General features: G+C 28.4%; 1 protein-coding gene and 1 pseudogene across 4 annotated transcripts in view; one reads left to right on the top strand and one right to left on the bottom strand.

Moving 5' to 3' along the window:
- Window positions 1-22,443, bottom strand: part of LOC132941597 (zwei Ig domain protein zig-8-like) — a 295,382-nt gene that overhangs the window by 111,661 nt on the left and 161,278 nt on the right. The window lies entirely within an intron of this gene.
- Window positions 20,064-21,465, top strand: LOC132940883 (uncharacterized; annotated as a pseudogene).

Here is a 22,443-nt window from a genome sequence, read left to right on the forward strand (position 1 = left end):
TTTTATACTTTTAATCATTTTAATTCCATTTTATATAATATTATAAATAATATATAATTTTTTTTTATAATAGGGTTATTATCCATTTATACTAATGTTCGTACATAGCTACAAATTTGTTATTTAAATACATTCATAAAAATTGTATTTTGAGTACAAAATGTAGGTACGCAAATACAATTATTTCGTTCCTTAAAAAGTGCCAAAATATAAATATTTAATCGTATAATGTTTTACAGTTTGCAAAATACAATTCTAAATAAATTACTTGAAAAAATATGAATTCACTGATCAATGATATTATTACTATTTTCAATTTTAGAAAGATGGACATCAGAAATTGTATTACAAAATATATGTTTAACCTATGTGTGTTTTAAATTATAATATTGTGTTATTGTTGAATAACTTATTTAATTTTACGTATTACGTAGAAGGGAACTTCGTGGGTATGTCAATCATTTTATTTTGGCTTTATCATTTTATAGATATCAGACAAAAATACAATAAAAATGCCTTTGAAGTATAACAATCTTTTCTTCAGTACTGTGTTTATCAAATGTCAGTTCACAATTACTCGGTAATCCTTCGATCTGACAACACAATAATGGACGGTATCGGCTGACGGATTGCTTTTGACAGAGTCGTTTCCGGCACCGACCTTTCCGACCAAATAGAGTTTTCTTCGAATCCAAAGTGTTTCATTATTTTGACGTCCACCTAAATACGTGCGATACTGTAACTGGCGTAACTGAATCTCCTCCATTCTATCGCACAATAATAGCATTCATAATTCATATGCATATTTTTTGTTTGATACCTACTCATATTATTATTTCACTCAAAAAAATTGTAAGCACTTTTGTTCTGCATAATGACTATAGCTGCCACTAATAACATCAAATTATGTGAAAATAATATTTTCAAAAATGTTAAAACTTTTCGAAGTAATGAACGTTGACACTTAAATGGATCACCTTGCAGTAAAATGAGTGTGTACATACTGTAAGGTTTGATACGTATCTTATTTTAAAAGCAATATTTACACATTTTGACCTCTTGGGCAATTTATTAAAAACACGTACACGATGTGTATTTTTTATTAGACAAATGCACTTTACCGTACACTCTTTTTTTAAAACTTGTTTTTAAGCCCAAAGCAAATCAGCTTTTTGAAAATGATGGAGCAATAAACAATAACTTTGTCTATGCACTGAAAAAGTTCTCAAATAAAAACAACCAAAAAATGTCAACAAATAAATCAAAAAGTGCTAAAGTATTTTCAAAAATTTACCATGACTATACAATGTTAATATAAATATTTGGTAAATATTTTCAGTATCTATGGTTTACGACCCCTTCCACAAAGTACAAAATAAATCCAATTTTCTACCAAAAACTCTTTAGATTTTTTCTACCCCAAAATGTGCAGACAGACACAAAAAAAATTTTAAAACAAACGTTATCATTGTAAAATCAATAGGTACATTAATTTCTTCATTCAGAATTTACGAATGACACGAATAACATGAGCAGAAATTATCTATTGGCAACACTCTTACAATATAACTTATTTTGAAATATGAATATTAAGAATTACACATTGTAATTTATTTAATACAATATAAAGATTAATTAGCTTTTTTTACGTGAAAAGTTTTAATACTTAACAAATAAAATAAATGAAAACGGCTAATGGAACATCCGACCATATTGTAATATTATTTAATTGTAACTTTACATCAGAGAAATAATTAAAGTTGTATTGATTAAAGAACAATGGAAATTTATATAATACAATTACGTACCTACCTACCTAGTTATTACTATTTTTGTATTACAGAAGATATTATACATTACACAGTAGTAGTTCCTATTATAAAAGTTCCAAAGAAATTATTTCTTTTTCCACCAAAAACTATTAAGTATAAAGTACATCATTCTTGTTTAATATATGGATTTAATGTTTAAATATAATTTGGTTTTACTTTAAAAAAAAATTTTTATCATCTTTTAAAAATGACATTAAACTTAAAGAACATTCAAAGATTTTGATCTTATTTCTAAAATTAGTGTGTGTTTTTTCATATAATTTTATCTACAAATATACTATTATACAATTTAAGTAAACCAATAAAAACAAATAATAATTATTAATTTGTAGTATTTGGTTGTGCATAACATTACTTGATGGTAATTATTATAGTTGTTAATATTGTTACATACAATAAGTTAAACTAATTCAAATTCAACTCATAAATTTAAAAAAAATATTTTAATCTTTTGTTTAATCATTTTAACATTTTTTTGTTTTATTGTACTAGCTGCACTAATGTTTGCATGAATAAGTCAGGAATACTTAAGAAAAAAAAAATTGGTTAATACATCATAATACATTTAATTAATATTATCAACAAAACAAAAGTACTTAATTAAAGCACAAAAAATATAATTAGTCAATAAATAATAAAATCATTTTGTTAATGCTTAACTATATTATAAGCTAGGTAAAGAAGAATTCTCTAAAATGGTGGTTCGATAATATATTTTTAAAAAATAAATGAGAAGACAAATGACAATTAATATAGAATATGACAATCAAATAATAACTGATTATGGCGTATCAGGTTATTTTTACATTTTTTTGGAACCGGAACCTTGGGTAAATAATTTTTCCAGAACCAATAAATTGTAATTTTGATATATCTATTTATTGAACAGAAATAAACATAAAAAAAACTAATTAAACTAAATTATTTGTAATTTATTATTATTATCAAACAAATTTACCAAATTTTGTGTTATATTTACACAATATTTGAAATTTTGGACTTTTGTGTGATAAAATGTTTGTTTATAAGTTTGTTGATTTAATAAAAGGTTATTTTTATAAGTTTTATTGTACAACATAAAAAAATATTTAAAATAGGTACATGTATACATTTTCTTTTGTATAAGCGTTTCATAAATTTAAAATATTGACGTGACTTGTTAAAATAGAAGAAATTTGGTATCTATTTTATAGTTAAAAAGTTGGACAAGTGAGTACCGCTCTGTTGTACAGTATAGTTAAGTTCTCGATTATATATTAAGACATGCATTAATTATATACAGTTAGCTAAAAAAGATTCAAAATATTTCGAAAATGTAACTATACTTATATATGGATAATCCTAATATAAATATTTGGTAATAATTGCAAATGTCTATGGTTATTAGTTTTTGAGTAACACCATGAAAATAAAATTGATTTTTTAAAAAAACGGGTTCACGTAAAAATTACCACTTTTTTTCCTGACACTTTCTAAATTACTGAGCATTTTCAATTTTGACTTCTAAAAAATACCAATTATAGTTTCACCATTAATAAAGATGCTGGTGTTGAAAATCAGAGTATTTTTAATACCACAAATATTGATGACAGACAGAAAAGAAAACACATCATTGTAAACACAATACATCTATCACCTCAGAATCTAAAATTCATTTAACATTATTTTAATTGTTATACTCAACGTTTATAAAATGTAGTACATTGTTTCTCATAAGTTTTTATACATTATAATAAATGTTTAGTGTAAACCATCTTTTATTTTAGATTCTGTGCGGAGCGATGAATATATCTTATAATTATGTGTGTTTTTTAAATTATAAATTTACATTATTGGTAGATAGTAGAAAAAATGCTTTAATCCTCAATTTCAGTATACATTCTGGTGACGAAATGGATTTTATGATCCAGAAGATGGCACTTATTTTGAAGCGTCAAAAGTTAGAAATTCTCAGTATCTACTTTTAATAATCGGGATGAACAAAAAAAAATATTAAAGTAAAAACGGGAAAATTCTCGCAAAATAATTTTTTTACTAAAACGATGTTGTTGTTTTGTTGTACCTAATTGAAAAACGAATAAACGTGAGACTTACATCTTCAAAAATGTTTACGATTTTAAAATAAAATATTAATGACTTTTATCGATTATTTACTATAATACGTGTATAATATTTTCTATTATATATTTTAACGATCCGATTAACATCCGGCACTGTTCGAGTTTCCACGTGAACAGAATTAATACATCCTGTTTACTTAATCGCAGCAACCGATTAATGAATTATAATGGTTCGTGAAATTATTTTAACTGTTTAGTATGAACTGTGGGTACGTTTATTATCATTTCAAATGTTGGGTGCAGATTGAATGTTTTTATAGTGACACCCATTATTTTGATAAATTTTCATTCAATGAAATTAATGTTAGCATTGTTTGAGTATAGTTTTTTTTTTTTTTAATCACCTGTTTATTTTAAGTTCCAATAATATAATTGGTTAAATAATTTTAGATGTATTAAGTTTGTTTAAGAAACCTGACGTATTTAATAGTTGATATATCTACCTAGTACCTATTACTGTATAGTTTAAATTATGAACAATATCTCTACACATCAAGATGCAAGGTTAGAAGAACAGAATTGAGCATAACACAATGAAGCATAGGCACCTTTTTAACAACACGATTGAGCATAGATTATTTTATGCAACGTTGCCACACTCAAACAAAAATGTTATAATTTATTATTAAATTTGTTGGTGTTATGCCAATACGATCGATGATGAAACCTATATTCTGTATGAAACATACTGTGGAGAAGTACAGGAAGAAAAAAATACATTTGTGTATGGTGTTTAGAGATTTGGATAATTTATAGTCTTATTCACCTCACTCTCGTGTCCATGTAGTCATTGGAGTATTACTCAAAAAACAAACAGAAACTCTTGACTAAAATTTATTAAACTAAACATAATTCCATAAAATGACAAACCTCTAAAGAAATAAAAATATAAAATTAAATAAAAAAATCTTTCAACCAATACCTATTCAAATTGTAAAAATACTGAAAGTTTACTATTCTATTTAAGATACATTGAACAATCAGATAAGAAGATATAACCTAGCATGATTATTTATTTATTATTATTATTATTATTATTATTATCAACAGATCAATAATACCGTTGTATTTGTTTGGTCTATAAAATCTTGACATTTTTTAAGTAATACCATATATTTAGTATTATTGTAATTATATTAATTAATTGTTTGTGTATAATATACCTAGTTCAGAATTGTTTAACGTGACAGATCACTATACACCGCTCAGTACAGACTATTTTTTTCTATTTCTATATCCTTTAATACATCGAAAAAATTGCTCAATCGTGTTGGGAAAAAGGGGTCTTATGCTCAATTATATGATAGCTCCAAGGTGGATTGGCATAACCATCAGCTAGTCGTGATACTTCGGAGTATGGTAAGAAAAGCGAGCAAAAGGCACGAGTCCCCTAATTATGTTTATACAAATATTGGTTTACTTTACTTGAATGATTTAGAATTAATTCAAATGTTTGATAAAATACTAACAAATATAGTTTTGTTATTATTTAAATATACAAATAATCATAGTGATGCTTGAATAAATAATTATATATTATTGTAGGTATTGATCAAATGAATTGCATGAAAAAACTTCAAACAAAAGCCAATGTGAATTAATGAAACCATCTTTATAACCCATTCCAAGTGAAAAGTTTCTATTAGAGCTGATGTCGGCATAATAATGGCGTGGAACCAGGACAAAGAGTCGCTTACAGAGGAGTATAAAGTTAAGGATATCCGGTTTTCAAACTGAAACAACAACTCATTGTTTTAATACTATGAAGAATTTTCATTTCTACCTTCAATGTACCTGGTGAATTTACATCGAATGTGATATACAAAATTATAGTGGATTTCGGAATCTTCAATGTATTCAAAACGAAATTAAATAATTACATAGGTACAATTAAAATGTGCATTCATGTCAATTGTTAAATAACTTAATTTTAAAATATAATAAAATAAAATAATAGTAGGAATAATACTAGGTTTATATTTTAATAATAACGTTATAACTGTTATAAATTCCTTGGACATCTACTTATTAGTTTCTTACTGTAGTAATGGTAGTTTAATTTTTTTCATTTACTAGTAAAAAAACTAGTAAGTTGTATGTCTTATATTTTTGTAACATCATCATTATAATATCAACGTGGCATGTAGGATAGGTATAATAATATATACAAATATATAATGTTAAAAGCAAAATTCGAAGCCGGGAGGCATAACGTGAACCACCCACGTTAGGTATTCAGTCAAAAAAAAATCGTACCAACATATTCTGGAAAACGCCTTAGTGACTAACAATAACGAAAATAGTAGAATTTTATTACGATTAATAATAATTATTATTTGTCGTATTTATTGTGCTGCCAAATCAATTTTTCCAAATCGCCATTCTATGGTCATAGATAAATTCCGTGTTATATAATATTAAGATATAGGTACTGTATACTTATCTTTTAATAGCACTCTAGTATAGAGGTTATCCTAAGATGTGAGATGGGCCATTTAACTATGCTAAATTTATTTACTTACTGAAAATTGTAATTCCTTGGCTAATAAAAATAGAATTATTACTATAGTATATAGGTACATTTTAGTACATTTTACATATATAGGTACACTATACACCTCGGTTAATTTTCATAAGGGTCACTACACCGGTAAACTACTATACTTTCACGTGACCAAAACCTCAATATTTTATTGAGATTTGTAATTTAACAAACTGTTGGTCAACACTTAACTCACACGAGCATGTTCAGTGAGGAACATATTATTCTGTCGAAGTAAATAAAACTAAAAATATATTTCTTAACACGATAAAAAAAAACATAATATCAACATAATAAGTACCTTACTTTATTACATTATTAACACATTGTATAATAATATATTTAATTAAACAGTTTTTGAAATATGGTGTTCTAAGTCACCAACAAACAAAAATGAAAATAATATAATTATATTTTGAATTTTAATTTTTACCAACGTAATTTAGAAATTTTCACTGAAAATGTCAAAAGTCAACAGAATAAAGAAAACAAAGAAAAATTGAAGCCGAAAAAAATAATACCAGAAGATTAACACCAAAAATGTAATTAAATGTAAGTATATCAATTTTGAACTGTGAATTTTGAAATGTTAATTTTTACAAATGTTTAAAGATATAATTTTTACAGAAAATGATTAAAAAGGCCAAGAGAACAATAATTAATAAAAAAAAAAAGAGGAAAGAGAAAAAAATAGCACCAGACGAGACACAATAAGCACGGGTGAGTGGTACGTGATGGCGAAGTGTGGGCTACAGGTCACCTCTTTACGTTCTCCCGGTCGGTCCTATGAGCGGACGAGTAGTAGAGTCGACGGCGCGTTTGCTCGCGGGTGACGACCATCGTGACGGAGGGCAAGGCCCGACCTCGACGGGACGGTTGGTGGCGAGCGGCTAGTGCTGAAGACGAGACCGTACGACAACGACAACGACAACGACAACGACGTCAACGGCGACGCAGACCAAAAACACTGAGCGAGCGAAGACAGTTATATAATATATTTGCGCTTGAGAAATCGGCGGCGACCGGAGACTTAAGACTCGGCCGGCGAGATTACCGCTGAACAAAAACCTGAGAGAATCGGATAATCTCCACGGTTTTCGTCCTGGAATCCCGACCCTGCCAAGTCTGCGTCCTCCGTCGCGCCGTGCCGAGAAGTCGAAAATCGGAGAGAATCGGTGGACCACACCGCCTCGCGTCGCGGTCCTGATACTCTCCGCGGTTTTCGTCCTGGCACGCCGAGGAGTTGCGCACCGCCGGACCCTTAAACCTTGGAACGGTTTCCACGGGACCACCGGCGATGCTGACGTCCGTGTTCCTAGCACAAATATATAGCTCCATCGCTCGCCCGTTACGAGTCGCGGCTTCGTGCACACTTCGCAATCGTCGTCGCATTGTCACTAGCCGCCGCTGCCAAGCGCCCACTGGTCGTTCCGCGGAGTTGACCTGCAGAGAACGTATAGGGCGACTTACCGTCCAGACACAATATGTACTATTTTACGCACCGCTCCCCGTTTGGCCACCGTCTCGTCCGGTGTTCCTCGGCCGAGTTGCGGGGGCAGAATTCTGCTGGCCGTTATTCCTATCGGCAGCCGCAGCAGCAGAACAGACGACCGGCCCGTTTGATACCTATCCACGCCGTGGATACATAGCGGCGCCACGTACGTCCACGGCGTGGACGTGCGTCTGTCTGGTGCTGGACCACCGGAGCAATAGACACCGTGCAGTCGAGACATCCCGCATCCCCGCTCTTCGCCTGTTCGTCACCGGTCTTCACTTCGTCGCCGAGCTCCCGAAGTGCAGCGAGTCCACGCTGCGGTTCAGACTGTCCGCAGGGCTGCACTTCCGAAATCTCGTCTTGACCGATGACGGCCGCGCTGACCATCGACACAACGTAGTCGCTCAAATATCCGTCGTCTGTAACTTCGGGTTCGTAATCTGTTGGTATCGGCGTTAGATTTTTGCCATGAGAACGGCGATAATCGACAGATCACGAACCCAAAGTTACAGACGATGGAGAGAAAACGTTCGATGGAGATTTGGGCGGCTATACGTTGTGTCGATGGTCAGCGCGGCCGTCATTGGTCAAGACGAGATTTTGGAAGTGTAGCCCTGTGGACAGTCCGAACCACAGCGTGGACAGGCTGCACTTTGGTAGCTCGGTGACGAAGCGAAGACCGGAGACGAACAAGCGGACACCGGGATGCGGCCGGCCGAGGCCGACGGCACGTCGATGAAGAGCAAGGATACGATTTTGCCCATGAGAGCGGTGACTACGTCCATCACGGAAATGTCAAAATAGTCCATCAGGATCTGATCGTCGTATTCTCGTTTCATGATGAAAAAAACTGTGTATAAGTGCTTACTACTTGGAAATGCATAATGTTATGAAAGCAAAACTAGAATATCGTCCTAAGCTGTCATCGAAAAATACAAATATTTCCCAGACGATGGGTGCCGAGTTGTTATTATTATGGCCAGCGAGATACAAATATTGTTGTACCAATTCAGTCATAACTCATAAATCATAAGTCATAACAATATAAACAAATTTAATTTGTAATTACAAAAATTTACTTAACAACGGTTATGGTATTGATAAATAAATAAAAAAAAAAAAGGTTGGCAAGTCGGTGTCACCCTGCTCTACAGTAGGTTACAAATGGGTCACTATAATGGATTTTGTTAAATTTGAATTCCATAATATAATATCATTGTATAAGAAAAACGATTCTGAGCGAAGTCGGTTATTCAGCTTATGATATAAAACTAAGTATGTTTGATATTATTGTGAATAAAATAATTTATTTACCAAAATGGACGTGGAACCTTGTCTTAAGTTTTCAATCCTTAGCTATACAAATTGAAAATTTTATAAATTTTTAAAGTTTAAATTTGATAAATATTGTGAAAATTTGAACTTTAAATGCTTATAAAAAAAATTGTGCCTATGTATTTTTAATATTTTTCAACTGCTATAGTAACAATATAACAGGAGCAATTAAATTTCCATGCTTTTTGAAAAAACAAATACAATTGTATTGACTATTACAGAAAAAAAGAACAAATTTAAAATGAGTGTAAGCAGCTGAGAAAGCGGTAATATATTTTGAAAATTTTATCATGTATATAAAATGCTAATACAAACATTCAGTGAAAATTTTATGTCTGTGTGTAAAAATTACCATTTCCCTTAATTTATTATTTGTTTTCCCGGTGCTTTTGAAAATTATTGGAAATTTTAATCTTGCCAATACACAAACTGGATTCACTTTCCCATCAAACCCATAAAACGCATATTTTAAAATCTATACATTTGCTCAGAGTCTAAAAGTCACGTTAATACAATTTAGTTTGTAAAATGTATTTTTAGACACAGAAAAATATTAATAAATTATATTTGGGTACATGAAAAATGGATTTTTAAATTTTATATTAATAAGTAATTAATATTGTCATTTGTAATAGTAATATTTTAATTAAAAATCACATAGAAAAATATAAAGCATAACCATTGTATAAACATATTTAGAAAAATGTATATTTAATTTATAACAGTCAAAAAAGAAATAAAAAACTATTTATTTTCTTTAAGATTAAAAGCTTAAGTTTTTAGTTTAAATTTGTATTTAATGACAATTTAAGGAAATTAGATTTATCAAAACAATGGACAATCAAGATTCAGCTTGAGGATTTAAATATTAAATTAAACATCTTAAATTTAACTAGGGCAGGTATGTTTTATTTTGGTTTGATGTTTAAAAAAAATATATACATTAAAACTAAAGTTATGAAACTTTTATTATGAAACATTTATATTTACATCAATATACCTACATAATAAGTAATGGAACTAAAATTAAATTAAATGACCCAAGTATATGCATAATGTCAAGGTATGAATAGAAAATTAATAATAGGTAATTATAAAATGGTTTTATGATTTGATTTCAAAATGTAAACCAGGTGATAAAAACAAAAGATTATATTTTATAAGACACAATTAAGTTGTGACATAATAAGTTATACATTATTTTATAGGGAGGATTTATTCTCACCCAAAATTAACCTTTTGGTTTTTGCCCTGATAAAGGGGGGCATCGAATTCTTAAAAAGTAAATGCTACGTTTAAATATAACTGAATTTCTAAGGTGATTTTTAATTAACTGAAACTTAACTAGTTAAAGTATCCTTTGCAATAAATCAACATTTCCAGTTAATTTGAAGTATAATAGGTTAAGTTAAACCATGTTTGTGTATATATATAATTGTACTTTATTTTTATTTCGTTTCACTTATACAAAAATGTTTAATACAAATAAACAAATAAATATTTACTTATTTAATAATTATGTTTACACAATAATTCCCTGAACCACTACAGCAGCTACCACTGCTGTAGAATACTAAGGTTAGTATAATAGGGTGGATTATTAACAAAATATTTTGTTATTATAAACAAAAATTAATGCAATTGGTATAACCAATATTTGTATCTCAGATGGTAATTAAAAACCATTAATTAACATATATTTAACCGAGTTAAATAGTAAAGTTAACATTTGCCCCCAAATTTCTTTTATTTTTTTAGAGGTATATTATTTACTAACTTTGTAAACTATTAATATATATTTTAATATGCTTAACTCTGACTTAACTTAAATATAAATTATGGTAATTTTATTCGTAACATTGCCTTACTATTCGTGGCCAGATCAGGTTCTTACTCAATCTCAAAAAAAAGCAAGGATTTGGTTGTCTTGCATAGAGTTATTATTCATTAAAAACTAGAAAACATTTTAGTTACCACTGGAAACATGCAAGTATAATAGTATATGTTACACGTCATGTGAAACAATGGTTTGAATTCAAAACGCCCACCGAGATAATATTATGGTTATGTTATAATTATTATCAGAACAAATATTTTTAAAATTCCAAAACAACATGAAGAGACAAGATTTAATCGATTTTACGAACCAATTTTACAATACACATCATAGGATTAGTTCATTAAATCCATGTCATAATTTCTATAAATTTGTATATATTATGTAATTGATAATAGTAATTAGTAACTAATAGGAGAAAAAATTAAAACATACCATTATAGCACCTGAAGTTCATAGTTTAAAAAAATGTAATCTTCTTGTATTCTTTATATCAATTGTATACTTGTGAATAAAATAATTATAATAGACTTAATGTCTTGTGAAGCTAAATTTAAAGAACAATAAAAAAAAAAATAATAATAATATTAATTAAGTAACATAATACTTATGTTCTGTATATGTGTATTATTGTATTATAATATTATATTAATATACCTATGGTTGAAAATCATAATGAGTAATAACAATTGTTTTAACACGCCATACACTTGCACATTGATGTTAAATTTTGTCAATAAAAAATAAATATATGTATATTTGGAAAATAATTATATCATATTATTTTTATTTACTAATTTTAATAAAAAAAATCCTAAGTAGCACTGTAGGAGCCCATTTTAAATTTAATTTTCATGGAAGAAAATCAAATCTCCCATTTTTAAGTATTTGCAGAAACAATATTTGGGTGAACACATGCATCCATTTTATACATTTACTTTCACGCACTTATGAAACTTCAATTATTTTTCTCTGTTGTCATTCAAATACTCAATTAAAATAGGTAGTTAATTGAACTTTGATTTTACGTAAGTAGGTACTATTTTAATGAAATACTAATTTACATTTGAATATGTTTAATATAAAAAAGATTTAAACTGACACCTTTAATTTTTTTTTAACAATGTACCTATAGTTAACATTTTCAAAAAAAAAAAACAAATAAAAACCTTTCACCAGATTTTAATATCCAAGTATAACAATGATTTAAAATATTGGTATTTATTAGCATTTAAAGTAATTGTATTACTCTTATAATTTGAACTCGGTGTACTTAATTATAACATACTATAACGATAACAATAATAATAATAAAAAAAAGGTCAATAATATAAAATAATGACAGTAGGTAGTTATGATAATTATTACATTTTGATCACGTGACTTCGATGGGACTTCATTTTATTGCACACAATAATTGTCACAGTTTAATGTACTTTTGCAATTCACCACACTCCAAATAACATTAATGATATTTAAATAACAAATTACGTTTACATAGATATAGAAAAATATAAAACTTTATACAGATTTTATAGTTGTGTATGCTTTGAGTATACTGTATAATGCGTAGGTCCAATACTGACAAGGCTTGGTATGAGTGACCCTCACCCACTTTTAATTTAAATATTTTGTTTTATTCATAAATACGGAGCATTCCCAAGAAACAATTAAAAATATAATGAACAAGTTGATTTATGCAATATAATATATATCTAACGTTGGATGCCAATTTTCGTCCTCATGTAGTGAATATGTTAACAGATTCGTGTACTAGTTATAAGAGTAAAGCGGTCATGATTAACGGTGTGCATATGCCAGATAATTGGAGAATTGTTAAAATAGTTTTCCAAAGAAATAAGAATAAGGAACGGGTAAAATATAATTGTAAATATGAGCTGGTAGAGCGGAAAGGTACATTGAATATGTAAAGAGGGCTAGACGTATTGTGATATAGATTTTAGGTTGGATAGAAATCCAAAATTAGTCACGTGTCTACAAACAACAAGTCCTGAGCGATTGAGGAAATATTTAGTAAGGGTGTAGTCGTGTGGGATACAAATGGATGTCCAGTCTAGAAGTAATTGTTCGTATAAATCGTTTTTGGACCCCCCCACCCTCTCACCATGCTACTTTATTCGAGGATATAGCGCGTAATATAACGTTGTTCTACAAGTTTGAAATTTCAAGATGTGAGAAGTATGAAGCTTAATAGTTTGAATGCCTTGCAACATTATACCTCATGCGTGCTTTATTGGTGAGAGGTCAAGTGTGATGTTGAGCTCAGATCACTAGCCGATAACGCCTTAAACGGGTGCATTAGAGTGAAATTACTTCAGTACCTAACCTACAGAGTGAGGGTGGATGAAAGTAAATGTAGAGCATTTAGATTCAAGGTGAGACCAAGGACTATTCCCAAGCAACTCATGTTGGCAATCAGGTAAAGCTTCATGAAATTGACAAAAATTAGGATCTTGGTATGATAGATTTATGAACAAGATAGAGGTGATAGAAAGCATCTTGGAGAACCCCGATGTTGGAGTAAACATAGTGGATGGATGAACCATGGATAGACACATAGTAATATAGGGATCGATTTGTAATATAGGCCCGATATTAGTCAAGAGTTTATATTTAGAGGGTATGATCCATTCGATTAAAGGCTTTGAACAATTCTGTATAGATTGGTCGATTTGGCTATTTGCACAGAAAGATTCATACATGTAAAAGCGTAGGGCAAGATTAGGAGTAGGCCGAACAGGTCTAAAGACACGTTGTTATTTGACGAGAATATGATATATGGAATGGGCAATGGCACAAAAAGTTCATGACAATTTTCCAAAAATATTAGATGAATGAGATAAAATTGCGATGGGATGAATGTTTATTACATTGTGTGTCACCGGTCTTCGGTATAGGAATTTTAGAAACAATTAAAAACCTATGAGTTCGGTCGACGTGCCTTCATTGGCATCACACAGCTCAGCTCATAGGTCGCTAAGTATTCCACTTATCTAGTGGTTACGGAGTAGACCCCAAAAAAGCTAAAACGTCACAATAAATACATATTTGAATAGATTAAATTTCATATTATTTTTTTTTTTGGCTGTCATTGATTACTTTGTACATGTCGTAATATTATTTTATATTATACTATTTTTACAAATATATTTATATAGTTAAATAATAATTAGGTATTCATTATTCAGAAAAATTATATATTTTACTATCATCAAAATATCTTTATCAAGAAATGACTCAGTGAAAATCTGACGAAGTATGCCAATTTGTTATTTTGTATTTATCTATAACCATTAACCATAATTAAATATTCAATTCAAATTTTCATTTTTCTTTAAGTGTTAAATGTATTACAAATTACAAACGGTTAAATTTTGTATTAACCTGCAATGATATAATTCTATAATTGAATAATTATATTATTTATATTATTGTGGTCAAAATCAACGATTACAGAAAAAATATAAATAATTAAATCAGTTTCGTAGAATTTGCTTCATCCTCTTAGGTATAAATGTAAGGATGCAATAATAAAAATATTTTAAAACACTTAAAAATAATACTTAACTTGAATAAATTAATATTAACCTATATAATATAGTATTAATTAATTTGTAATTATACTGTATAGTTAGGAATTCCGAAACATATTTATAATTAACATATAAACTAATCGGATTAATCATGTAGTTGATACATGCATGGCTTTGAATTTAAATACAGACGTGTGGTCATTGATTGCAGATTGAATAATTCAGTCCGTAATATATTCAATGGTAGCATACGGCGTAGAATGATATGCGCTTTCTTTTTGAATACCAGAAATGATACACAAAACAAATTACGTTTACAAAAATAACATGCAGATAGCAAAAAAAAATAATAATAATAATAATAATAATTAATTAAAACTACAAAGTAGTGTTGAAAATGTCATTGACACGTATATTTATCAAAATAACCAGCTACATAATATGGTTATATTTGAAAATTATGATTCATTATAGGTATATTATCATATGCTTTTCATCGTTTTTCACGAGGGATTGGGATTAAAATTATCTATTTAAATTAAGCATACAATGTTCAATTTTCATATTTTGTTTTATTGATTCTAGTATATTAGAATCATTTTGATATTTAAAAAAACGATTTAAACAAAATTGTTTTGACTTGTCTGTATGTCTATCTGTCTGTATTAACCTTATTCTATAGTGACACATATTTTTCATCTGAAATGAACATTATATGTTCAACAATTTGTCACGGATACTACTGGACACTAGGTATTTTCCAGTGTTCATTGTTCATTCGAATCAGACAATGGTGATTTGTTAAGTAGATTTCCATCACAAAATGCATAGTATAAACCTTAATTAGAACTATTACAATTTAATATAATAAAACTATTTTTGTTTATATTCATGTTATTAAAGAGTTCGTCCCGTATTGTAAAATAAAATAAATATATTATATTATCATATATGTATTATAAAATAAAATCAGTACCTAATATATCATTAAAATATTATTTTTTATATATTTTTAGTAATGTTATCTTTGATTATAATAAAATCAGTGTAGGTTCAAGGTTTTAAGTACCTATCATCAATGATACAACGTATTAAATGTTATTTTCACAAACTTTTTTTTTATTCTCCGAGAGAATGTTCTATTATTTCAGAGCGATCAGCACTTTGTCACAATAAAAGGTGGATGAGTAAACCCGTCGATACCCGAATATTTGTTCAGGTCTGATTGATGATAGGATTTCGAAATGGTGAAATGGGAGTTCAACGATCGTACTTTTAGAAACAAACTGTAACCAAAAAAAATAAAATAAAATAAAGGCAAAGAAGAACGCGAAGGAGAAAAACTGAGATAGAAAAGTCTTCCAAAGTTACATTTAAGTACGCAACCCAGGCAAAAGGTCTGAGTATAACAATGAGTTTTTCTACACACAAACTCGGGGGAAAGTTATCTATTAGAATAAGCACAACATTTGGGTTCTGTAAACTTTTAATGATATCTTACGTTCTTCTGAATTCAGAAGAAATATTTCAATTTCTAATAAATGCATCAAATGGATTGCAAGGTAATGAATACTAATAATATATCGTTCTACGAAAATATATACATGAATTTCTTTTACTTGATATTTATTAAATTGTGTGTACCTTCCATTTAATTTCTTTTGATTTACTTAGGTAGAGAATATTATATTGTTTATGTATTACAATGATTAGGTAATAATTATAATTTAAGCATCACTGAGTGCCTTTTGCATTGATGAATAAAAATTTAGTTGGTAAATATATTTCGTGAGTGCTATATTATATATGTGTAATGTGTATACTACGATACATAAAAAAAATTATTTTACATTGAAAAATATCCATGTCTATAATAGGTAGGTATACGTACAATTCGTTTTCTATCTATGAACTACGCACAATTTAGGAAATTTGCGTTCAGCTGAACTAATCTTGGGTTGTGAGCTTTAATATCAGAGTAAATTGACCAATTATTACTATTTATGAAACATTATAGGCATTTTTTTTTCTGTTTTGAACCGACAGCAGATGAGGGTCTGTTTGCACAATGCTACTCCTCTGCTGCCGTCATTTATTGATGAATAACATTTATCACACACAATAAATCGCATACATAATATTATATACATATTATAGGCTTGTATTGATAAAATATCATGCAATTTTACATCATAATTGTAATGTAAGTCACAACAACATAATTTGATGTAAAATATAACAATTTTCAAATACTCAAATCTCACCTTAAAGTTAATATACCAACAAAAGCCCTCTATAATGTTCATAGCTTTAGATTACGTTTGATAATAGGTCAATCCATATTGTATTATTAAGGCTAACAACCCAATATTGGTTCTGCAAACTCAAATTTGTTATGTTGCACTTGAGTTTCTGGAGAGAGAAAACAAATAGTGAACTGATATCTTCTTAATGTCTATCAACCACCTATTTGAGATCAACCTAGGTATATGACTGATACTATATTGTTGACGTATTAATGAACTTAAATATAAATATTTATTGATAAAACAACTCTATAATCATTCGTAAAAAAATATGGATACATATTGTATTATTATTATAGTGTGTATACATATATTGTACCTACTTATTGTTTTCTAACATATCAAAACAGGTTAATATTAAAGTTTAATAATGGAACAATTACCATAAATAATAAAGGATCTATGCCAACTACTGTTTAGAGATGTCAGTGGCGTAGTCAGGATTTTGAAAGGGGGGGGGGGGGGTTAAGTATAAATTAAACCAAGTTTTTACAATTTTCGTATATAAACAATACATTAATTAGGGGGAAAAATTGTAACGGGTGAAGGGGTTAAACATCCAACCCCCCCTGGCTACTTCACTGAATTATGTATATAAATATTAAATAATGATGAAATCATACCATGCGATATTTTTCTGTTTAATGTGGTGAAGGAGGAGGGCAATACTAAATACTAGAATTAGGGTTCTCACTAGAAGTTAGAAACGGAAAGTAATTTAAATTTTAAAAATAACGTGTATAACTTCAACATGTACCTATTTTACCTACAAAAATAACATTAATAATAATGAACATGTCGATAGTGATAATCATAATTAATTATATGGGTATAAGACGGCACACCTACGCTTTGAGACTCATTACGAAGTGTACATACTTATGTACGTAATGATACCTAATTTCTACAGTTATTTATTTCTTTAACTAAAACAAAAAAACAAAATCGATAAATATTGTTTTACGTAATAATTTCCTTTTTTAGTAAGGTAAATATAAAGTTCCGTTCATCTATTTGAATTCTGAACATAAACTAAAAAATGTAAAGTAAACTACAGTTCCAAACTATTTGTGGTATAAAACATTATTCTTTCTCATCTAAACATGAAATATAAATTTCCAATATGCGATTATAAATAACTGAGATCAGAATATTTCCTTTAGAAACATTAAGTGTTTTTTTTAATTAAACATAAATATAAACATATAGAAGAAAATCGTGCAGCTCACGGGACTGTTAGAACAGTTAAATTTTTTTCATCCTCTATTTGAAGACTTCAATCAATTTGAAATTAGGTACACTATAATTAGAATGTGCATTTAAAAAAATGTGTGTAAATTAATAGGTAGGTACAAATTGGATAAGATTACCTACAGAATATTGTAATATCTGTCACTCGCTGGTAGTTGCAATTAATTTCCTTAATGTAAAACAATGTTTTTTTAAATTTAATATTATTTATAGTTTTACATTAATAAGATATTATCACATGGATTTTATGTTGATTAACTATTATAATTGCGTATAGGTACCTGTGTATAACAATAAGCTAAAAATTGTTTTGCTGTACATTTTTTTGATATGCATTTAAACTATGAGAATACTTATTTAAAATTTACCTCTATAAAGTGGGCATATAGTTAATGAATATTATTGGGGTGACACTTCGCAATTTTAGATGAAATAAGAAAAAAAAACACATCATTATAAAACCAATAATACTAGTCGCTTCGTTCTAATTTTAATAATACTTTACATTTTGATCAGCTGATCAAAAATATAATTTTTCATATCTATAGTTATAAAAGAAACTGAAGTCCTGACTGACTATATATATATATATTATTTAGATGTATTTGTTATTCGTTATAATATCCTAGATCAATTTTTTTTTTCAATTGGTTTTAAGCCCGGCAACTGAGGCCATTAACTGTAGGATGATACTGTAGGGTTTTTGGTACGGTAAGGACGACCGTAACGGTAACACGTTTTTATGTTTGGCAGAATTTTTAACTGGGCACCCGAAGGTATCTGCCATGCCCGGGTGGGGGATGGTGGACTCTCTCTCCGGACACCGTGACTGCCCGAAGAAAAATGCCACCCGTGGCCGGGTTCGAACCGGCGCCGGTGCGCGTCGCAACCGACGCCTTAATCCGCTCAGCCACCCCGTCCCCTAGATCAATATTATATTACCTAAAATGTTATGTTATATTATTAAACTGGATAATCAGCGGTTATCAACGTTCCCATAAAGTATTATGTTGTGTGTTTTTTGTATGAGTAAGGCGTATAGCCAACAATTAATTATTGTTTCATTTTAATGCCATAGGTATACTGTTATTTTAATTTTATGATATGGACGTTTATAAACTGTGTTTAACATTCAGTCATATAAAACATTTTTAAACGCAAATGAATATCATATTAACGTATTTATGTTATATTTTGGCGAATTTGTGTCTAGAGAGTCATAAAATAGAGGTAAATATTTATGGAAACAAATGTATTGTACATTAGAAAACCTTCCGTTACCTATTTTTAATATTATATCTATTATATTATATAAGTATTAAATTGGTGATATATTAACTATGGCATCTTTATATATTTTTTTATTTATACACCTACTTAGGGATGTAATTTAATTGTAAATACGTATTTATTTGTACAATTGTATACTGTTATCTATGCATTTATACTCATAATTAATATAACAATCTTAACAATAATTATGCTCGGAATATAAAAATATTAATAACAATAAGTTGAAATTACGAATAAATTAACGAAATGCCTTTGTTTAGCTGAATATTAATATATAAACTATATAGACCTATATCTGATGACTGATATGTAGCGTTATTATGCATTAAAATTGTTTAGTAAAAATAAATAATAGTAAAACACACACTAATTTATAACTTTGACACTTATATTTCTAAGGTTACTATTATTTTTTTTCAATTTATATAGCTGAACCTGTATAAATGTTTTCATAATTTTTTGTGTCAACAAATAATTATAAAATATACAAATTTAAACATGTCTGAAGGGTTCGAAAAGAGTTTAAACATATTACTTATCAAGAACATATTATCTGGAATATCGGTGCTGGATAATGATATGAATTTCAATAACCCACCAACACCGTCAAAACACTATGATTTTGTTAATTTTATTGTTGGATCGCAAGATGATATGAAAGACAAATCAGTCGTCACGAAGGTAAATAACGAAAATATATCATCCACAAATTCACTATCAAACTTCTCAAATTTGCCGGACAATAACTGGCCTAGTTCCTCTTCCCCTGAATCCGATTATAACGATAATTACAACGATCTATATCAGACGGAAGAAGAATTGTATGATTTCTTAGATGAACAGAGAGAACGTCAACTTGAAATGATGTTTATGAAAAATAAATCTTTTGTAGAGAATGAGATCAGTGGAAATGAGATAAAAGGTATAAAAATAAATGCTCAAGAGTTTTTGGTATCAAATAAATTCACCTTATATATATAATATATAAATATACATTGTAGATACCAAAATTAATAATATGATATAAGAATATAGATTTATTGATAACCCAATTCAAATACATTATAGTATTATAAAAGTCTTAACGAAAAATCATGTTTTATATTATACATATATAGTATATAATATCATAATATATGATTTTGAAAATAATAAAAATAAAAACTTATTTAAAAGCTGTACCTACTAACATAACAATGAATTAAATATATTAAAATATATTATAGCATATGTTTATACATTACTCAATATTTTTATGCAACATCTCAACATAAATAGTTGATAAATAAATGTAAAAAATACTTCAAAAATACTTATTTACCCATGTACTTATAAATAATAAATTGATTATGTCTTTAGCATAATATTTAATAAATATTCTATGAGATTATCAATACAATTTAGGTATGTGTTAAGTTAATTATTAAGGAATTATGTATAAATTGACAATTTAAACTTTGTTGAATTCAACGTATAGTTTTATATTTAAAGTGGTTTTTTTTAACTAGTTAATTAATTGATATTTAATATTAATATGATTTTACAGTAACAAGTCATCCAACGACGAGTTTAGTAAAAAAAATTTCGTTTATTACTAGATGCATAAAGCAACGTCCAATGGTTTGTTATGATTACTCATGTAAAACAAGAAATCCTTCATTCAAACACGTTGGTTAGAACAGCGATACAAATTGTGTTAAACAAAGTTTAAACTTTTACTTTTTTTTATAGAACTTTTGACACCGGTAAAAGAGAAAAAGTGGTTTGAAGATTACAAAATGGAATTACAGTTTCTGCAAGAAAATTTTTCAGAAGTTTTACCAGAAATCTTATACGACGTTGTCAGAAAACGCGTCACGGATCCAGTACACTATATTGTCTACCACCTTATAAAATATAAAGTTGATAAGTTAAGCAATGCCCAGATGTACAAACATTTGTATTAAAGATAACATTTTGTAATATAGATATTCGAAATTGTAGCATCTATATTACCATACTACATAGTACATATATATTATACTAATTATACTGTAATATGTGTTTATGATAATTGATAGTGAAATTTAGTCTTATAGATAGTTTGTGTCTTTATGGTGTATTTACTTGGATTTTATTAATACAATATTACATTTATACATTTAAAAAAAAATAAAATATATATATAGAAAGGGTGAGATTGGTTAATGGCTGGAGTTCTATATTCAATTTTTTACGTTAATTTGCAGGGTTATTTAGTAATCAAAACTAGATTACTTATTTAATCTAATAATCTACTATCTTAAAGACATTTTTTGCATTTATATCTGGTTCGTTTGATGTAATATTAAATGTGCACAATAAGCATTTATGGTATAGTATACATGCTAAGATTAGACCGGTGTTTGTCTTAAATATATTTAAAAGTCAGTAACTAAAATATAATATTATTATGTTATTCTCTTAATCCAACTTTCACTGCTCCAGACGTACTATACGTTTCTATATTTTATAATATTATAATTTGCCGGTAACCGTACAACTTTAGAAAACCTTGCCACGCATTGTTTTAAACTTAAATATAAGATCATATTATACATCTCAAAGTTAAAATTTAAAAGAATAATTAATTAATTAGAAAAAAAAGCGGGTAAGTGGATATTGCTCTACTGTACAGTACGTTACAAGTGGGTCAATGTATAATGGATTGTATTAAACTTGAATTCAATAATATAATATCATTCTATAAGAAATACGATTCTGAGCGGAGATGGTTTGACAGTCTGGATATTTTATATATTGTTATTATTTATTGTAGCCGGTAAGTTGAATAAATATTATATAAGTAATATTATTATTTTTTATTCGTTTCTATGGTGATAAATAAAGCGTTAGAAAT

This window comes from Metopolophium dirhodum, chromosome 3 (genome assembly GCF_019925205.1).
Source record: "Metopolophium dirhodum isolate CAU chromosome 3, ASM1992520v1, whole genome shotgun sequence".
In the NCBI taxonomy this organism is placed as follows: Eukaryota; Metazoa; Arthropoda; class Insecta; order Hemiptera; family Aphididae; genus Metopolophium; species Metopolophium dirhodum.